The 16,565-nt window shown below is 41.2% G+C and overlaps 1 protein-coding gene across 3 annotated transcripts in view; it reads left to right on the forward strand.

Moving 5' to 3' along the window:
• PTPRN2 (protein tyrosine phosphatase receptor type N2) overlaps positions 1-16,565 on the forward strand; it is a 651,730-nt gene that overhangs the window by 7,943 nt on the left and 627,222 nt on the right. The gene's annotated exons all lie outside the window — the stretch shown is intronic.

Below are 16,565 nucleotides of genomic sequence, written 5' to 3' on the forward strand. Positions count from 1 at the left end.
CTCCTGCCAGCTGGTGTTGGCATCCTTGTCCTCTTGCACTTTGCCAGTGTCATCAGCATCATGGATGCCTCCTCTCCTTTGGTCCCCGTGCTCCTGCTGAATCTGCAATGCACAGCCACAGCTGTCGCCACTGCCACCGCTGTCCCCCTGCCATCCCCCATCACCTCCCTTGTACATATGTAAATATTTACAGTTTTAGGGGGTTTTATTGTTAGGTGAAAATGGCACAGGAATGTGTGTAGGGGCTCACTTTAAAGTCCAAACTTTCCAAGCAGCGCATGCGTACATGTTGCTCTAGGGTTAGGGTTAGGGTTAGGGTTAGGGTTACGAGTCTTAAAATGCGCTGCAGCTGTGCTGCAGCTTCCACACCTGCATGGCAGCTGACGCTGCAATTAAAGCCTGACTGCAAACTGTGCATGTTCCAGGACCCCGACTCATTATGCGACGCAGCAGACACGGAGCTTTTAAATGGGCAACTTAAATTAGCGGCGTAGCAATTCTGGCGTACCGGTGCAGCAGCTTACAGACGGAGCTGCGCAGCTGCGCATCTAACGGAAAAGAAGCGGAGAAAAGAAGCACCTTTTTAATGCCGCTTCTTCCCGCTTGGGGCGTGCGGGGGGCGTGTTCATGGCGGCATTCAGGTAAGGCCCGTCTGAAGGCTCTACCTTCATGACGTCATGAATACACCCCTTTTTGCCCGTCTGTATCCCACCCATGTGTTTTTTTTAGCTTTCCTCTGGATTATTTTCTGTAGGCATTTAGCAAGCCAGTCCTTGTACTAAAATCAAATTTACAAAAGAAGTAAAACAAGGTGTTTTTTTTAAATAATAGAGCAATAATCTGAAACCATCTGAAGCAAACATTTATCCTGCTATGATGGAAATGGATTTCACATATCATTTAAAGGGAGATTGTAATATTATTCATCACTTAAGCTCATAAACAAGAAGTTTCTCTTTTCTCTTAGCAGGGAAGGAAATGTAATTGCATGAGATCAAATGGTAGGATGGCTTGGGCACCTCCCATCAGCTGCACTGAAGACATCCAAGGGTTACAGCTTATTTATTCGTAGTGTAAGACATGGTTCATTCTTACAAAATCATATATATAACACTTTCTGCATTGCAAGAGCCTGTGTTATGCAACCCCCTTGCTATAATAGCTTTGCTGGCTGCTAGTGTGTTTCCAGGCTCAATTCAGTGTTGCTGATGACTTGTAAATTCCTTTATAGTTTGGGTCCAGTGTTACCCAAAGAAAGGTGGGGCTCTTGGGGGGTCCCACCAGATATGACAGTGTTACTTTAATTGTTGGGGAAATTCATTTTTGCAAGAGGCTGGGTAACCTTTAGGACTGTTTACACCTGTTTATACCAGTAGAAACTGAGGAAAAATCTAGGTTTGGGGTGAATTAAGAGAGTTTTATTTAGAAAAATATCAAACATACACAATAGTGATTCACGCAGACACAGATTCAGAGCTAGTTGAAATGGTAATATGGTGGAAATGGGATAGCGGAGCTTGAGGGATTTGCAGGGGGTGATAATTACCTGTCTGATGAATAGACCATGGAAAGCTGGTGTGGCTCAGACTGGGAGGACTGAGGAAAGCACAGTTACACACACTGAGGGCAGCCTGGGGCAACTGTATGCGTACTATGAGTGTGGAGAGACTAGGTTCTTGGAACCAATATTTATACCTAAAATTTAGCCCCAAGCAGTGGACTATCTTGTCAGGTAACAAAGACTGGCTGTCCTTCCTCAGGAATTGACAATAGTATCCCAGATTGGTCGATGGCTTTAATTTTGGGGTGACAAAACCAGCAACTGGACCAGGATATCCTCCGGATGGATGAACAGGGAATTTTGACTAGAAACACAACAGGGGGTAGGCAGAGAGGTTGGATTCCTGCTTTGGATGCAAGGAGATACTTTGTCCCAAGAGGAAATGCACATGACCTCAGGGAAGGAAGGAGTACTTAGCACATTCATTTAGATTTGATTGTCTTATTACCTGGATGTCCACATGTCTCAAGACATGCTCCTTTTCTCCTGGGAACCTGATTGAGTCTTCCTGAAAGGTTATCAATCTCTCAAGAACATGCTTTCTCCAGATCTATAGGGATCCCAAAATACAGTGCGGGGTGTGCAGTGTCTGATAACACCAGGCTACCTTACAGACTATATTACCAAGTACCAGGCTGCTTAGGCTCTGAGATCCTCTTTAAGTCCAATCATCTTCACAGGTGTGATTGATGGGACTTTCTCAGTGGCTTCCTCTAGGCTCTGGCAGTTCCTTTCTAGGGAGGCTAGAATGGTCCCTTCCTTGCTGCCTTTCCATTGGTTTTCATTTGAAAACTGAAGGTTTTCAAAGGAAGGGCTTTTCAAGTGTGCTATGTTGTTTTAATTGTAATATTTTTTAAACAATTGTATATTTTAGATTTTTTTAATGTTAACAGTTTAATTCTATTGTAGCATTGTTCTTTTGTATTTTTAATGATGGGCCAGTACAGACTGGCACTAAAAGCCACCTTCTGGGAGGCTGCGAGCAGCTTGGGGGCGTGGTGTGCACATGCCGCATGCCCCCATGACACCTTGAGGGTGTCCAGAGCGGCCACACATCAGCTGGCTTCTGGGCACCTTGGAGGTGTGGTGGTTACATGCTGCAAGCCCCCAACATGCTGAGAAGCTGCTGTGGGGCTGTGGAAGAGCCACTAAAGGTGGCTTTTCCACTGCTGAACAAAGAGCGTTTGGAAACCATTCCTTTTTCAGCCGGTGCCATGATGGATTGGGGCCATGGCATGTGGATGCCACAGCCCCAATCCGTCTTCTGGTGGGGTGGTTTCATGCCACCCCATCCGGGTTGTCTGTACAACCCCTATGTTGTATTTGCTTTATTTTGTAAAGTGCCTTGTGTCCCAGTTATGAGGGAGAAAATGAAGTAGAAATAAAGGTGATGATGATAGTAATAATAATATTGAGAAGAACAATTCCTGCCTTAAGAATGGGCTATCTTCCTGAATAACAACAACAACAACAACAACAATAACAAACTTTTATTTATATCCTGCTCTTCTGTAGCAAGACATCAGAGCAGCTGAAAAGGTCTGACTGAGTCTAATCCAAATAAATGTTGCTATTTTTGAAGAGCAGAAAAGAGAAGTGTTTGGCACTGACTTTTGGCATATGAGGCCATAGAATATGTCATGTATGTGTTTTTCTCTTGAAACTGAATGTGAATTTTTTAATGTATTCAGACATGTATGAGAAACAATTTTCTATCTATGTAATATCACAAATGTCCATGATGATTACAATGTAACATGTATTTATGTGCTTGTTTGGGATATTTATAACCTATGCTTCAGCTCTGAAAGAGTTTCTAGAATGGCTGACAATTGTTAAAAACTACAAATCAATAAGTAATGTAAAAATAATTTAAATCTACAAAAGAAATCTTAAAAGCAGAAATCAATGACACAGTGAAAAAACCGAAACAGAAGATCTAATTACTCTGATGGAATAAAAATACCTTAATAGTGGTTGTTCTTAGGTAGGTATTTCTAGATAATGCCCCCCCCCCCCCCCGATGGGCACTGTGAAAGGCCTATTTTGGATCACTACTTTCCTCACCTCCAAAGATGGAGGAATTTGAAGACAGTCCCTGAAAAAAGATCTTATGACCATACATATGCTTTTAAGAACTTATTAGAAAAAGAAGCCATACTCCTGATTCACAGAATCAGAATGTATAATATACAACCTACAATCTAGGAAGATCACAGAGGGGGAAAAGACAGGAAGAAGGAAAGGTCAAAGGATAAATATGTGCAAATGCAGTTATACGCGCCTATACTTGGTTTCAATTTGGCATGAAGACTGAGCCATTAAAGCAAAAGAAGGGTTTAAAGAAGAAAAGAGAAAGGTGTTCTAGGAGAGAGTTTCCTAAGTAGAATGAAAGGCAAGTGATAAAGAATACAGTTTTCCAGAAACACTGTAAGTGTTTTGGGCAGCTGGGAAAGAGAGCAAGAGAAATGAAAACCATAGGGATAATTGGGTAAGTGGTTTTATATAAAGGGCTATATTATTTGCAGGATGAACAAAGGGATATGTTGAGAAGTTATCAGTTGGGTAAGGGGTTTTATCTAAAGGACTACAGTGTGTTAAGGCAAGCTTACAAACAGAAGGTTCTTGAGATAGAGAAAATGAATTTTAGCTGAGGATACTGAGAAGAAGTGGGGCTGGTTGTCGATTTTTTATAAGGAGAAGCTGTACGATGTGCTAGTGATAGTCTGAATATGGAGAGAGAGAAAGATCAAGATGAAGCCAACATTTTGGTGCGTTACAGTCTACCCGTTTGGGGTGGCCTGTATCCGGCCCTTTTCCTGCTGGATCGGGGCCTCAGCTGCCACAGCAGCAGCTTTTGAGGCCCCGATCCACCGCTTTCCAGGCAGTGGGGAAGCGGCAAAAGGCTGCTTCCCTGCGGCCTGGAAACGGGTGTCCTTGGGGCTTCATGCCCCAAGGACACCCGATGGCGGTGGGGACCAAGAGAAAGGGGCTGCTTGGCCCCTTTCTCATTTGCGTCACTGGCACAGTCATGTAGAGGCTGCGGCAGCGACGCAAATCCTGGAAGGAACTCCGAAATGGAGCTCCTTCCTGTGCCGCCGTAAGAGCGCCCCAGGCACTCTCGCGTGTTGTGAGTACGTCACTTCCGCGCTGCCTCATTTGGAGGTGGCGCGGTGGTGACGTAGCAATGGTGGCACCCTTGTGCATCAGGAAGTGACGCCCCTTCCTAACCCTAGTACGTCCTGGGGATGTACTATAGCCGTGTCTGTAACGCGCCCCAGTTTCTGATGTACAAGGTAAATTGTGATGAAGTTAATAGAGGGTAATGTTGGTGGGCATCTTGGAAGAAAACTGAAGAATTCCATGTCATACATTTTGACTGTGAGATGATGATGAGACATCAGTGGAAACAGAGGGAATGTAGTTGGTTTTGGAGAGATAGTCAACATATAGATCAAAAGTAGGCAGCTTGTCACTCCCCAGATTTTGTTGGACTGTAACAGCCCAAAGCAACACAGACAATGGTGCGGGGTGAGAGGAATTGCTATCTGATTTTTTGAGGGAAAGCCACAAGTTAATATTACAAATATAGATAGTACTGTAGTTATATGGATTATATGTACTAGAGGATAGAGAACACAGACCACAATCCTAAAGTGCCAAATTATAGAGGAATGGAATTGCCACTTGAACAAAGATTTCATAACATGCTAAGCTCAAGGAAGAAAATGTCTTCTCCCCTTATATTTGCTAACATTTTAATAATGGTCTGAATCATCTTGGTTAGTTTCAACTGGAATAGAATAATTAAATCTATTGTTGAATTAAGAGTCAATGTAGGTAAATCTCACTGATAACATGGTTTTGAATTTTAAAAAACATTTTATCTTGTATACTTCCATGATACCCATAAGGACAAAGAATTAAAAAAAATCCAGACCAGAACTCTAGCTTCTCAGCTGTCATTAACAAAGATTTGTAGATTTCATTAAAAGAAACAGCAGGTCTGTAGTCATTGTAAACTGGAAATATAAGGCAAATGTAAGCCGGTATGCTTCCTATTTGTTTTGTGAGAAACCAGTTTGCTCTTGCAATTTAGGTCCAAAACACACTGCAGAAATAATCCAGTTTGAGACTGCTTCAACTGCCCTGGCTCAGGGCTGGGGAATCCTGGGAATTGTAGTTCATTGTGGCACCAGAGCTCTCTGACAGAAAAGGCTAAATGTCTCACAAAACTACAGTTCCCTAAATCCCCTAGCACTGAGCCAGGGCAGTTAAAGCAATCTCAAACTGGATTATTTCTGCAGTCTGTTTTGGACCTGTGTGGCTCTCCTCAATGGAAAGTTATTGGTGTCCTGTAAAAGACAAGTAATCTAAGAGTTTAGATGTGTTGGGTAGTACTGTCTAAATAAAAGGTAACAGCAAAGATGAGAGCCAGTGTGGTGTAGTGGACTGAATGTTGGACTGTGACTATGAAGACCAGGGTTTGAATCCCCTCTCAGCTATGGAAGCCCATCTTGGGTTGAGAGTGTGAAACCTGCGTGATCAGCATTTGCTGTTTGATGTTCTTTTTGTCGCCTGCTTTATTGAACCATTTCCTATATTGCTATATATTTTATATGTATCATCCTACTATTTCTTAGATTGTACGCCATAGGCAGGTTTACTCTTATATATTTATTGTTTTAGGTACAGCACTGTGCAAATCTACAGCGCTAAATAAATAAATAAATAAATAAATAAATAAATAAATACTTGCCCAAGGTTACCCAGTAGGTTTCTATGGCCATGCAGGGATTTGAACCCTGCTCTCCTGAATCATAGTCCAGTGCTCAAACCACTATGCCACGCTTTACATGTAGGGGAAACTTGAACCTTCTCCACAGCTATACCCCTTACACACAAAGTTCTCATCTCCCTTTTTAGTCTCCATGTGGAGTCAGATAATTTAATGGAAAAGTTGTTCATTATGTCCTTTTCTGTGAGTAAGAAGGAAACTGGGACTCAACTACATGCTGTGCGTTTAATGGAGAGTGTAATTTAATCTTAGCTTCAGCCTTTGGAGTTGAGGCAATATACTGTGAGGCTACTCGGAAGTTGGTGTTTTCTCATGTATTATAATAATAAAGCCCTCTGTTATAAGTTTCTGAGCCTGTGTGTTATCTAGATGGCAGATTTTAGAAGAGGACTGGCAGCTAAACATATAGGTTCACTTCCTATGTGAACTATATACAAGGGTGATTTCATGGATGAAGGAAGACAGGGAAGAAATTTCAGCTTGAGTGGAAAGACATTGTATGGACTCCAGGTATATGCAGGCAGAAAAAAAATCATAGAATCATAGAATCATAGAATCGTAGAGTTGGAAGAGACCACTAGGGCCATCCAGTCCAACCCCCTGCCATGCAGGAAATCCAAATCAAAGCATCCCTGACAGATGGCCATCCAGCCATGGTGTATAATTTTGTTAGAAACCAGTTTCAATTATCTCAATTTTGTGGCCACTCAGAATGGTAGACCTGTTTTATGGTATTATCAGACTAGGAGCCATTCATACTACCTTTTAACCCAGTTTTGAAATTGATTCTTCCACGTGAAGTTCATATTGGGCCCGATTCTGTCACAATCCATGTCGAGGCTTGCACAAGGAAATGCCCCTATCCAGATTCGGGCTAAAATTAGTCTTTTCTGAAAAGACCCAGGTTCCGTGAAATATGAACTTGCCCTCAATCATGATCGGGGCAAATTCAGGGAGGGATTAAGGTCAGAGGGTGGGCAGAGGTCAGAGCATTCCCTCCCCTCATCCGAGGAGGAGGAGGAGGAAAGAGCCAAAGGAAAAAGGGGAATCTGAAGGAAAGGGTGACAGGAGGCAAAAAGGGGAAATCAGGGTGACTGACGGGGGCTGCAAAGGGCTATCAGAGGGAGGGGGGTAGCGGAGAAAGTGATGGAGGAGGAGGATGAGGATGAAGGAGCTGTGGGAAGAAGGGAGCCATGGAGGGCATGGAGCAGGAGGAGGAGGATGAAGGAGCCAGGGCAGCTCCCAGAGGGAGGGGAGGGTTGGAAGGAAAGAGGAGGAGGAGGAGGATTGCCAAGGGAAATTGGGTTGCGGGGCAAAGCCGGAGGAGGGATGTAGGGAAATCAGTCTGTAAAATCAGGCTTTTATTTTTGACAATTTATGCACATGATTTTTTTGGGTGACATGTCTGTGTGCTTGCTTGTGCTTTATTTCCTCTTGCTTCTGGATTATTATTATTATTATTATTATTATTATTATTATTATTATTAGTGTTATATGAGGATGCTACAGTCAGAATGCCTGCGCTGCATTTCCCTTTTATTCCCAATTGATTCCATGGGTCAGTTGGAACTGACAGGTCACTCTCTCTCAGCCTCAGTGGAAGGCAATGGCAAAGCTCCTCTGAAGAGAATGTAGCAGGAGAAAAGGGGTCAGTTCAGTTCAGGTCACAGGCAGGGCATGAACGGAGCTCGCATCAGGCACCTTCCCCCCCTTTTTATTTTTTAAAATTATTTTTGACAAAATATGCACATGTTTTTTTGCTTGAGGCAGATATATAGATAGATAGAGAGAGAGAGAGAGAGAGAGATAGAATGTGGGTAGCTGCTGCTGGTTCACTTTCCCTTTCATTTGCTGGCTCCCAGCAAAGGGGAAATGTTACAATGGGCAAGACTTGCAAATGGAATGCTACAATTCGAATGTTACATTTGTTGCTCTTGTCAATTTGGCCAATTGTCAAAATGATACATGTTTTTGCTACTGTCTCTAAGGAATTCAGGGGTAGCCCTGAATTGCTTTTAAGAGAAAAAAAAATGCATGGCAATCGCATCCTTTTCTGGCATTTCCAAGGTGAGGAATTTATTATTATTATTATTATTATTATTATTATTACATGTGTAAGAGGCATTCTGGGGTGGCAAGGAGGGGGGATACAGAATGCCTTAGCTTACATTTTGGGGTTGAAAATGCCCACAACACACACACACACACAGATTTTTAAATTAGACAAAATGTGCGCATTTTGGTGCATTTTGTGCCTGGCTCTTTAAAAAAAGGAGAGGGGAAAGCACACTTCCGATGCCCCAATGAGAGCTGCACACGTCACCTATGATGATTGCTTGATTGACATCAGGCGCCTTCATGGTAAACCCCGATTTCTGAAGAAGACATTTGGGTTAAAATGCCCCTCTTCTTGTAGTGGGCACTTACTACCGGAGAGATTTGGGAGGCCTCCCCCCGAATCTTCCCAGTTCCTTCAGGATCAAACCCGCCAGTGGGAATGGGGCCTTAAGAAATGTATGATGATGCAATGAAATGTGCAGTTAAAGAGAAGAAAATGGTAGTTTCAAAATATTATTTGAGCAATTCAAAAACTCATAATACAAAATTACAATTATATTTTAGCTGACAAATATGAAAATTAAAATGGGAAGTCGGAACTCTTCTGGAATTCTGAAGCCTGATCATGCTTTATACCCATTTCTCCTGTCAGTGTTTATGCCACTGCTGCTCACCAACAATTGTTTACCAGTGTTTTCTAGATGAAGGACCCTCCAGTCTAAAACATGGGTATCTTTTTCTGAAAAGTCACACGAAATATCCAAATGTTGAAAGGGCTAGAAGACATCCAGTACAACTTTCTAAAGTGCTGTTTTGTGTTTGTGCATCTTTCTTCCTCTTCTTCATTTTTTTTAAAAAACATCTCCCACATTTGGTTGGAATTCATGATTCCTGTTTTGTGAAGCTTGTAGATGCAGCTGTTCTGCATTAATGAAATTCAGAAAATTCTCCGGATTTTCTGCCACTCTACATAAACATGATGGAGGTCACTGAATGTGATTCTAAGTGTTCAAGCACAATCAACAAAATGCATACACGTGTTAAAATGGTAATCACTATGTGTGTGAATTGCAAATTGTACAACCCTGTGTAGCTTTCATTTTCCTCTTGCAAGATTTACAGTTTCAGCTAAAAGAGCTGCAGAATTCCCAAAGCACTCTAAATGAATTATTCTTCCAACGGTGTTCAGCCTTTAAATGGAAGCAGTCAGCAGTGCTGTCCTTGAGCTGTACCAAAAGGACTAAATATGGGGAACTGCCTTGGGACTACTGTATCTGACTGCCAGTTTTCTGTTCTCTGTTTCGACCATTTGTCTGCTTATCTCACTGCTAGTGCTTATTGCCCTTTTTGAAACCCTCTAGGGAGGATCCCTTAGGAACAAGACAGATTTTTCACCAAACGCTGAGGAGCTTCTTTGGGCTTGCTGGGGATTACAATATGGGAAACCTACCACCATTTCCTCCTCTTCTCTGTCAGTTCTTCTAGTCTGCTGTGGGATTTTGATAATTTAGTTCTTGGAACTGACAGTGAAGGAATTTTGTAATGTTTTGTGAAGTAGACTTCACTTTAAATTGAAGAATTTCAGTTCCTTAAAGTAACATGCTCAAACATACCAGCGTATTCATTTTTGAACTACAGTTCAGTCAAGCCTACTTGTATGGAGAGAAAGCTTAAAAATGTGTGAAGTCGAAGGCTTTCATGGCTGGCATCCATGGTTTTTTGTGGGTTTTTTGGGCTATTGGCCATGTTCTAGAAGATTTTCTTCCTGACGTTTCGCCAGCATCTGTGTGCAAACAAGAATCAAGGAAGACGAGAGACACTGCAGACTGGGCCATCCAGAAAAATCAGCAGTAGCAGAACATGTCACAACCATCCAGGGCATAAAATACTGTTTGAAAGCACTGAAGTTCTGGACCATGTCAGGATGCACAGGGAAGCCATTGAAATCCACAAACATCTGGATAATTTCAACTGGAAAGAAGAAACCCTTAAAGTGAACAAAATTTGGCTGCCAGTCCTGAGGAATAGCAAAATAAGGACTCAGCAAATGCAAATGGAAAATCACTCAGAGTCAGGGGCTTTCCCAGCAGATAATGATCACCAATTAGCAGACATTAATCCTCTTTTGCATTAGCCTCCCAGCCTGAGGCCAGCCATCAACACAGAACAATACACATGCAAATCACTCCTGCATTTCCAGGCTCACACAGTATATATACACCCAATTTTTCCAGGGAAGCGTTCTCTGAAGATGCCAACCACAGATGCTGGCGAAATGTCAGGAAGAAAATCTTCTAGGACATGGCCACATAGCCTGAAAAACCCACAAAAACCCACTTAAAAATGTGTTCAATTAGTAGTTTATAATTTTGAGTGCCAAGTATTGGTGCAGAGTGTCTCAGTTTACTGAAGATTTATTGTCAGTATTTCTTCAACATTTCTGCCTCAAATCAACATGGATATATAGTCCTTTTTATATACCTTTTGAAGATTAAAATCCATTTATTAGGAAATCTGTGGGAATTGTTGTTGTTATTCCACCTTGCAAATGTTCTTAATAGCTTTCACACTTACCTGTTGGTCTGTTGAATATAACAGTTACATTCTGATGAGTTGAGATTACTGAAATCAGTAGAAACATCTTTGTCATCTCAGAGCCTTCATGAGCAGATCCTGATGATTGGGTTAGGGATACTCATGAAAGTTGTAAAATCCATATCAGTCGTAAAATCCAATCCATATCGTATCATATCAGTGTGATACCTTTATTAGGCCAATTTACACTTGTGAAAGCTTTCATGTTCTGCAGAAATCTAGAAATGACAATACAGTACAGCAGAGAGGGGTGGGAAGGAAAAATGAGCTATATTAAAGGCTTCAGTATCTGATTATACCATTAAGATGGAAAGTGGGAGGGGGCTAGAGATAATCAAATCAAGGTCCAGAATGTACTGAGATATTTTTTTATTGTCACTGTGGATGACAGTGTTGGGTCCCAAATTAATTAAACTTGCTTTGAATTAATATTTGTCCTGTAGTGAAGCTTTATAGCTGTCATTACATGGATAGAGCCTCTCATTGCTCCAGTGCTGTTAAATCTGAGCACATTGATGATCATTTTCAGAAGACATGACTGGATTGTGCTTGGATTGGAAGAATTTGAAAGCATTGGTCATCTGCTTGTTTGTGTATCCAGATGCTGTTGCCTTTAGCAGGCATATGTGATACACAATTTTTTTCACTATGTACTGATTCGCTCACTGAATTGCAGTTTTAACAAGTTATGGTACAATAATTTATTGCAGCATAATTTATTGCAGATTGTAATGAGTTAACATCCTAACATCTATTTAGGGAAATATCTGTTTAACATCTATTTAGGCAAATATATTTCAGGGAAAGAGAGAGCCAACATGGTGTAGTGGTTTGAGTGTTGGACTAGGAAACAGGGAGACCAGGGTTTAAATCCCAGTTTGGCCATGGAAACCTACTGGGTGGCCTTGGGCAAGTCACACCCTCTCAGCCTCAGAGGAAGACAAAGGCAAATACGGTATCTTCTGAACAAACCTTACCAAGAAAATCCCATGGCTCACTTTAGACACAGGAATTTGCTTATATATTTGACTGCCTTGCCTGAATTTTGATTACTCATTTCCTTTTTTGCTATTTACTTACTTTAGGCAACCTTCTGGTGTTATGGAAATTAGAAAACTCTGTTTTCTCTCTTAAAAGGAACTAGCAGGAATGCTTCTTTTTGTTTGCATAAATGTTTTAAAATGGTCAAACAGAGAGGTATTCACAGGCAAAATTCTCTACTTAAACTGCTGAATGTTGTTCCCTGGATTAAAAAGACGTAAAGAGAGTAATTTCTGGTCTTTTCAGTTTTGGCTCTGTGCTCACATGTGCTTATCAGTGTTTGAATTGTATAATTAATTTGAAGGCTAAATATTAATGAAAAAGAGATTTACTAGCTGACTCATGAAAAGAGTTCAGAAGGAATTTTTAAGATCCACCAAATGAAGTTAAGTATTGAAATGCATGAGTCTGGAGATGATGCAGTTCATGACTGCATCAGATGTGAGTGCATCTCGGATTTGATCCGTTTTATCAATGGCAACAGAAAAAGAAATTATTATGTTTTTATTATATCTATGTGTGGAATAAAACAATGTGCTAGATGCAGGAAAATTGGGGGGGGGGGGAGATTTTGGCCATGAGTATGATGTAACTTTCTTTCCCTGACCGTCCCAGAATAGTTCCAGCAGGGTTTTTTTTTTTTTTTTTTTTTTTTGCATAAAGGGAATCCCCTATCTCAAGAGATATTCTCACCACTCCTAACTCAGGAGAACAATTTATTGCCTTAGGGCTGCTTTCTCCATTTGGCAGAGAACAGGGTTGGAACATTAGCCCCTAAATCATCAAAGTGATTCCTTGTTGGGAGGGTTTGACATTTCTCTTTTCCTCCCCATTTCATCTCTTCAACAACCTGTGAATTAGGTCAGACAGAGAAAATATGGCTGGCTCAAGTTCACATAGTGAATTTCATGGCTCAGTAAACTGAGCTATGTCACAGTCCAGTATTTACCAGTGCAGCACATCTTATTGTATAAGATGCCAGACATACATGGAACACAGAAGTTGATCATGTTAGATAAATTTTAAATGGTCATTTGAGCACTGTGCCCCGTTTTGTTTTTGTTTTGTGGATTAGTGTTGGCCTTTGACTGGGTAGGGATGTGGTGGCTTAGTGGTTTAGATGCCAGTTCTGATGATTGTCAAGTCAGAAGGTTAGCAGTTCGAGGCCCAAGTGTTGCGTGATGGAGTGAGCTTCTGTCACTAGTCCCAGCTCCTGCCAACGTAGTAGTTCAAAAGCATGCAAATGCAAGTAGATAAATAGGTAGCATTTTGTTGGGAAGGTAACAGCGTTTGGTGCAGTCATGCTGGTCACACGACCACTGGAAGTTGTCTTCAGACAATGCTGGCAATAATAATAATAATAATAATAATAATAATAATAATAATAATAATTTTTATTTATATTTCCCGCCTCTCCCTGTGGATTGAGGAAGGATGACATCAATAAAAATAATACAATACAATATAAAAATATAATTAATAAATACTAACATTCATGCAATAAAATAAGCTAAACCATCATCTAATCATCCAGTAATCAATCAGTCGTAGTCCGAAGTGGGCCAATTATTTTAATGCTCTCCTATGTAAGGTTGGGTGGGTAAGCCTGCCGGAAGAGATCCGTCTTAAGTGCTTCTTAAAGGTATCTAAGGTGGTAATGAGATGGATCTCCTCTGGCAGGGTGTTTCACAGTTTAGGGGCCATAACTGTGAATGCTCTGTGGGAAGTTGTCATTAACCTGGTCTTATGGTATTCTAATAAATACTTCCCAGATGTCCTGAGAGTGTGGGGCAGATTGTGTAGGGAGAGGCATTTCCACAAGTAACTTGAGCCCAAGCCATGTAGGGATTTAAAGGTAATTAGCAACACCCTGTATTGTGCCCGGAAGGTAATTGGCTGCCAGTGAAGAGGTTTTAGCACAGGTGTTATATGATCAGACCTACGTGTACCAGTGACCAGTCTGGCTGCAGCATTTTGAACCAATTGGTGCTTCTGAACTTGGTACAAGGATAGCCCCATGTAGAGCGCATTACAGAAATCTAAATGAGACCACTGCTTCAAGGTCCTTTTGGTCCAGGTAGGGACGCAGTTGGCATATCAACCGAAGTTGATACCAAGCACTCCTGGCCGTTGCATCTATTTGAGATGATAACTGTAGGGATGAGTCCAGGAGAACTCCCAAACTGCGAACTTTGTCCTTTAGGGGAAGTGTGATCCCGTCCAGGATAGGCTGACAAATTTCCATTCCTGGAACTGAAGTACCTATCCCGAGTACCTCGGTTTTCTCTGGATTCAGTTTGTTTTCCCTCATCCAGCCCATTACCGACTCAAGGCAGGCATCCAGAGGAAAGATGCCACTCTTAGTTACTGTAGCAATCAGAGACATAGAGAAATAAATTTGGGTGTCATCAGTGTACTGATAACACCGCACCCCATGTTTCCAGACAATCTCTGCCAGCGGCTTCATGTAAATGTTAAACAGCATGGGGGACAGAATGGCGCCCTGAGGGACACCAGATGTCAGCTCTTTTTTGGAAGAGCAGCTGTCCCCCAGCTTCACCATCTGGAATTTTGATGCTTTGGCAATAGTCTGTCTTACTACTTGCTACGATGGGTTAGGGACTGCCAGCTCATCATGGACACTGAGATCCATGTTCTGCCTCCAGCAGATACCATTCTTTATACCTCTAACAGGATTATTCACTTTGGATAATTGTATGTACAGTCAACCCTCTGTATCCACAGATTCCTTATCCAATGGATTCAACCATCCACAGCTTGAAAATATCAAAAAATATATAAATTCCACAAAGCAAACCTTGATTTTGCTATTTTATATAAGTGACACCATTTTACTACACCACTGTATTTAATGAGGCATCCATGTATTTTGGTATCCACATGGGGTCCTGGAACCAAACCCCAGTGGATACCAAGGGCCCACTCTGTATTCCCAGATCGGGGTAAGAAAAGTACAGCATGTGGGCTGCATGCATTCCAACTTTTTTATAGCCCTCAGTCTGTGAGATTTTTATGGCTCTTAGCTCCCTTCAAAATTCAGACAAAAAAGGCCACAAAGTGCCATCGAATGCTAGCTACCATGGCTTTCTACTACAGTATATCTGCCCCCCTGACCTGCTGTGGGCTACATCATTTTGGAGCTACAGGAACACATCAAACCCAAACATCACATCCAAGAGTAACTAGAAATCTATTTTTAATTATAATTTATGAGACTAAAAAATTCAAATTTGGGGGGCGGAAGAGGTGTTACATCCTAGGATGGTGCTGGGGAAGATTTTTTTCTGCTAAACTGCTACTCCTAGAGAGCGTAATTTTTTCCTTCCCTATGTGGGTCTTTTGGAAGATTCAGGATGAGTGCAAAGACTGCTGATGCCTAGAGAGCAACATGCAGTCTGTGGGCTGCAATTTGTCCACTCCGAGGGTTGATTTAAACTTTTTGGTAGGTGGCATAAAGCAGTTTGTACACTTAGTGAACCATATAAACAACAATTTTGGTAAGGAGGAGTCTGGACATTTTCATCCCACTGATTTCAGTAGGAAAACTGAGTACTGTATATGCCTTATATTTTTACTACTGAAATTAGTACTTAAATGTGGTAGTATGATGACTATAATAAGATAATCAATAAACAGATATTGATCAACAAGCAGATGCAACTGATTAGTATCTGCTTATTGATTATCCTGTTTTACTTCAGTAGACGCTGCAGGGTTACACAATCTCTCTCAGAATCTTCTCTCCAGTTGTCATGTATACTCTTAATTTCACAGTTTGGTAAGTTTGGGAATTGCTTTCTTAATGTGCAGCTGAATGTGTGAAAATAATTTATTGTGTTGCCTGGCAAGATAAAACCGGAAAGTCCTGAGCCCTGTCATTGCTATCGCTTAATCTATTGATTTAATTTTCTGATTAGAGGAAATAACTTCAGTATCTAGGTATAATAAGCAAGCTTTGCAGTGTGTCACTTTGTGAAAACAAAGTACGGTCCAACTGAAAGCATTTCCCCCCCTTTGAACAGTTGTAGGTGGTTATGTGACTTTTATGACAGGACAGGTCACAGTTGTTGTCAGATTTTGCTTGCTGTCAGGAATTACAGCAAGCTTTTGTCTTAAAAACAAAAATCTGGCATACAGGCTGCACTAAGAGATTTGAAACTGTAAATGTTTCCCAGTATTTAAGAACTAGGGTATCATGGTTACTAACTACCTTATTTGCATCTCTGTATCTCTATAACTCTTAAATATTTGATATTATTATTATTATTGTTATTATTATTATTAACCTTTATTTATAAAGCGCTGTAAATTTACACTGACTCTCATCAGAATGATTCTTACCTAAGTTATGTAGAGGTCAGCAGAGTCATGGTATTTTCAACCAGAGAATTGTTTACTTTAATTCTGTGCTTATTTGTGGTTGATGCCTAGGACCTTATTACATGGGTCACTTACTGCTGTCCAAATGTTGCTGAAGTGTTGCCCAAATGT

This window comes from Sceloporus occidentalis, unplaced genomic scaffold, assembly GCF_023333645.1.
Source record: "Sceloporus occidentalis isolate IW3139 unplaced genomic scaffold, rSceOcc1.0.p SCAF_7, whole genome shotgun sequence".
Lineage (NCBI taxonomy): Eukaryota > Metazoa > Chordata > Lepidosauria > Squamata > Phrynosomatidae > Sceloporus > Sceloporus occidentalis.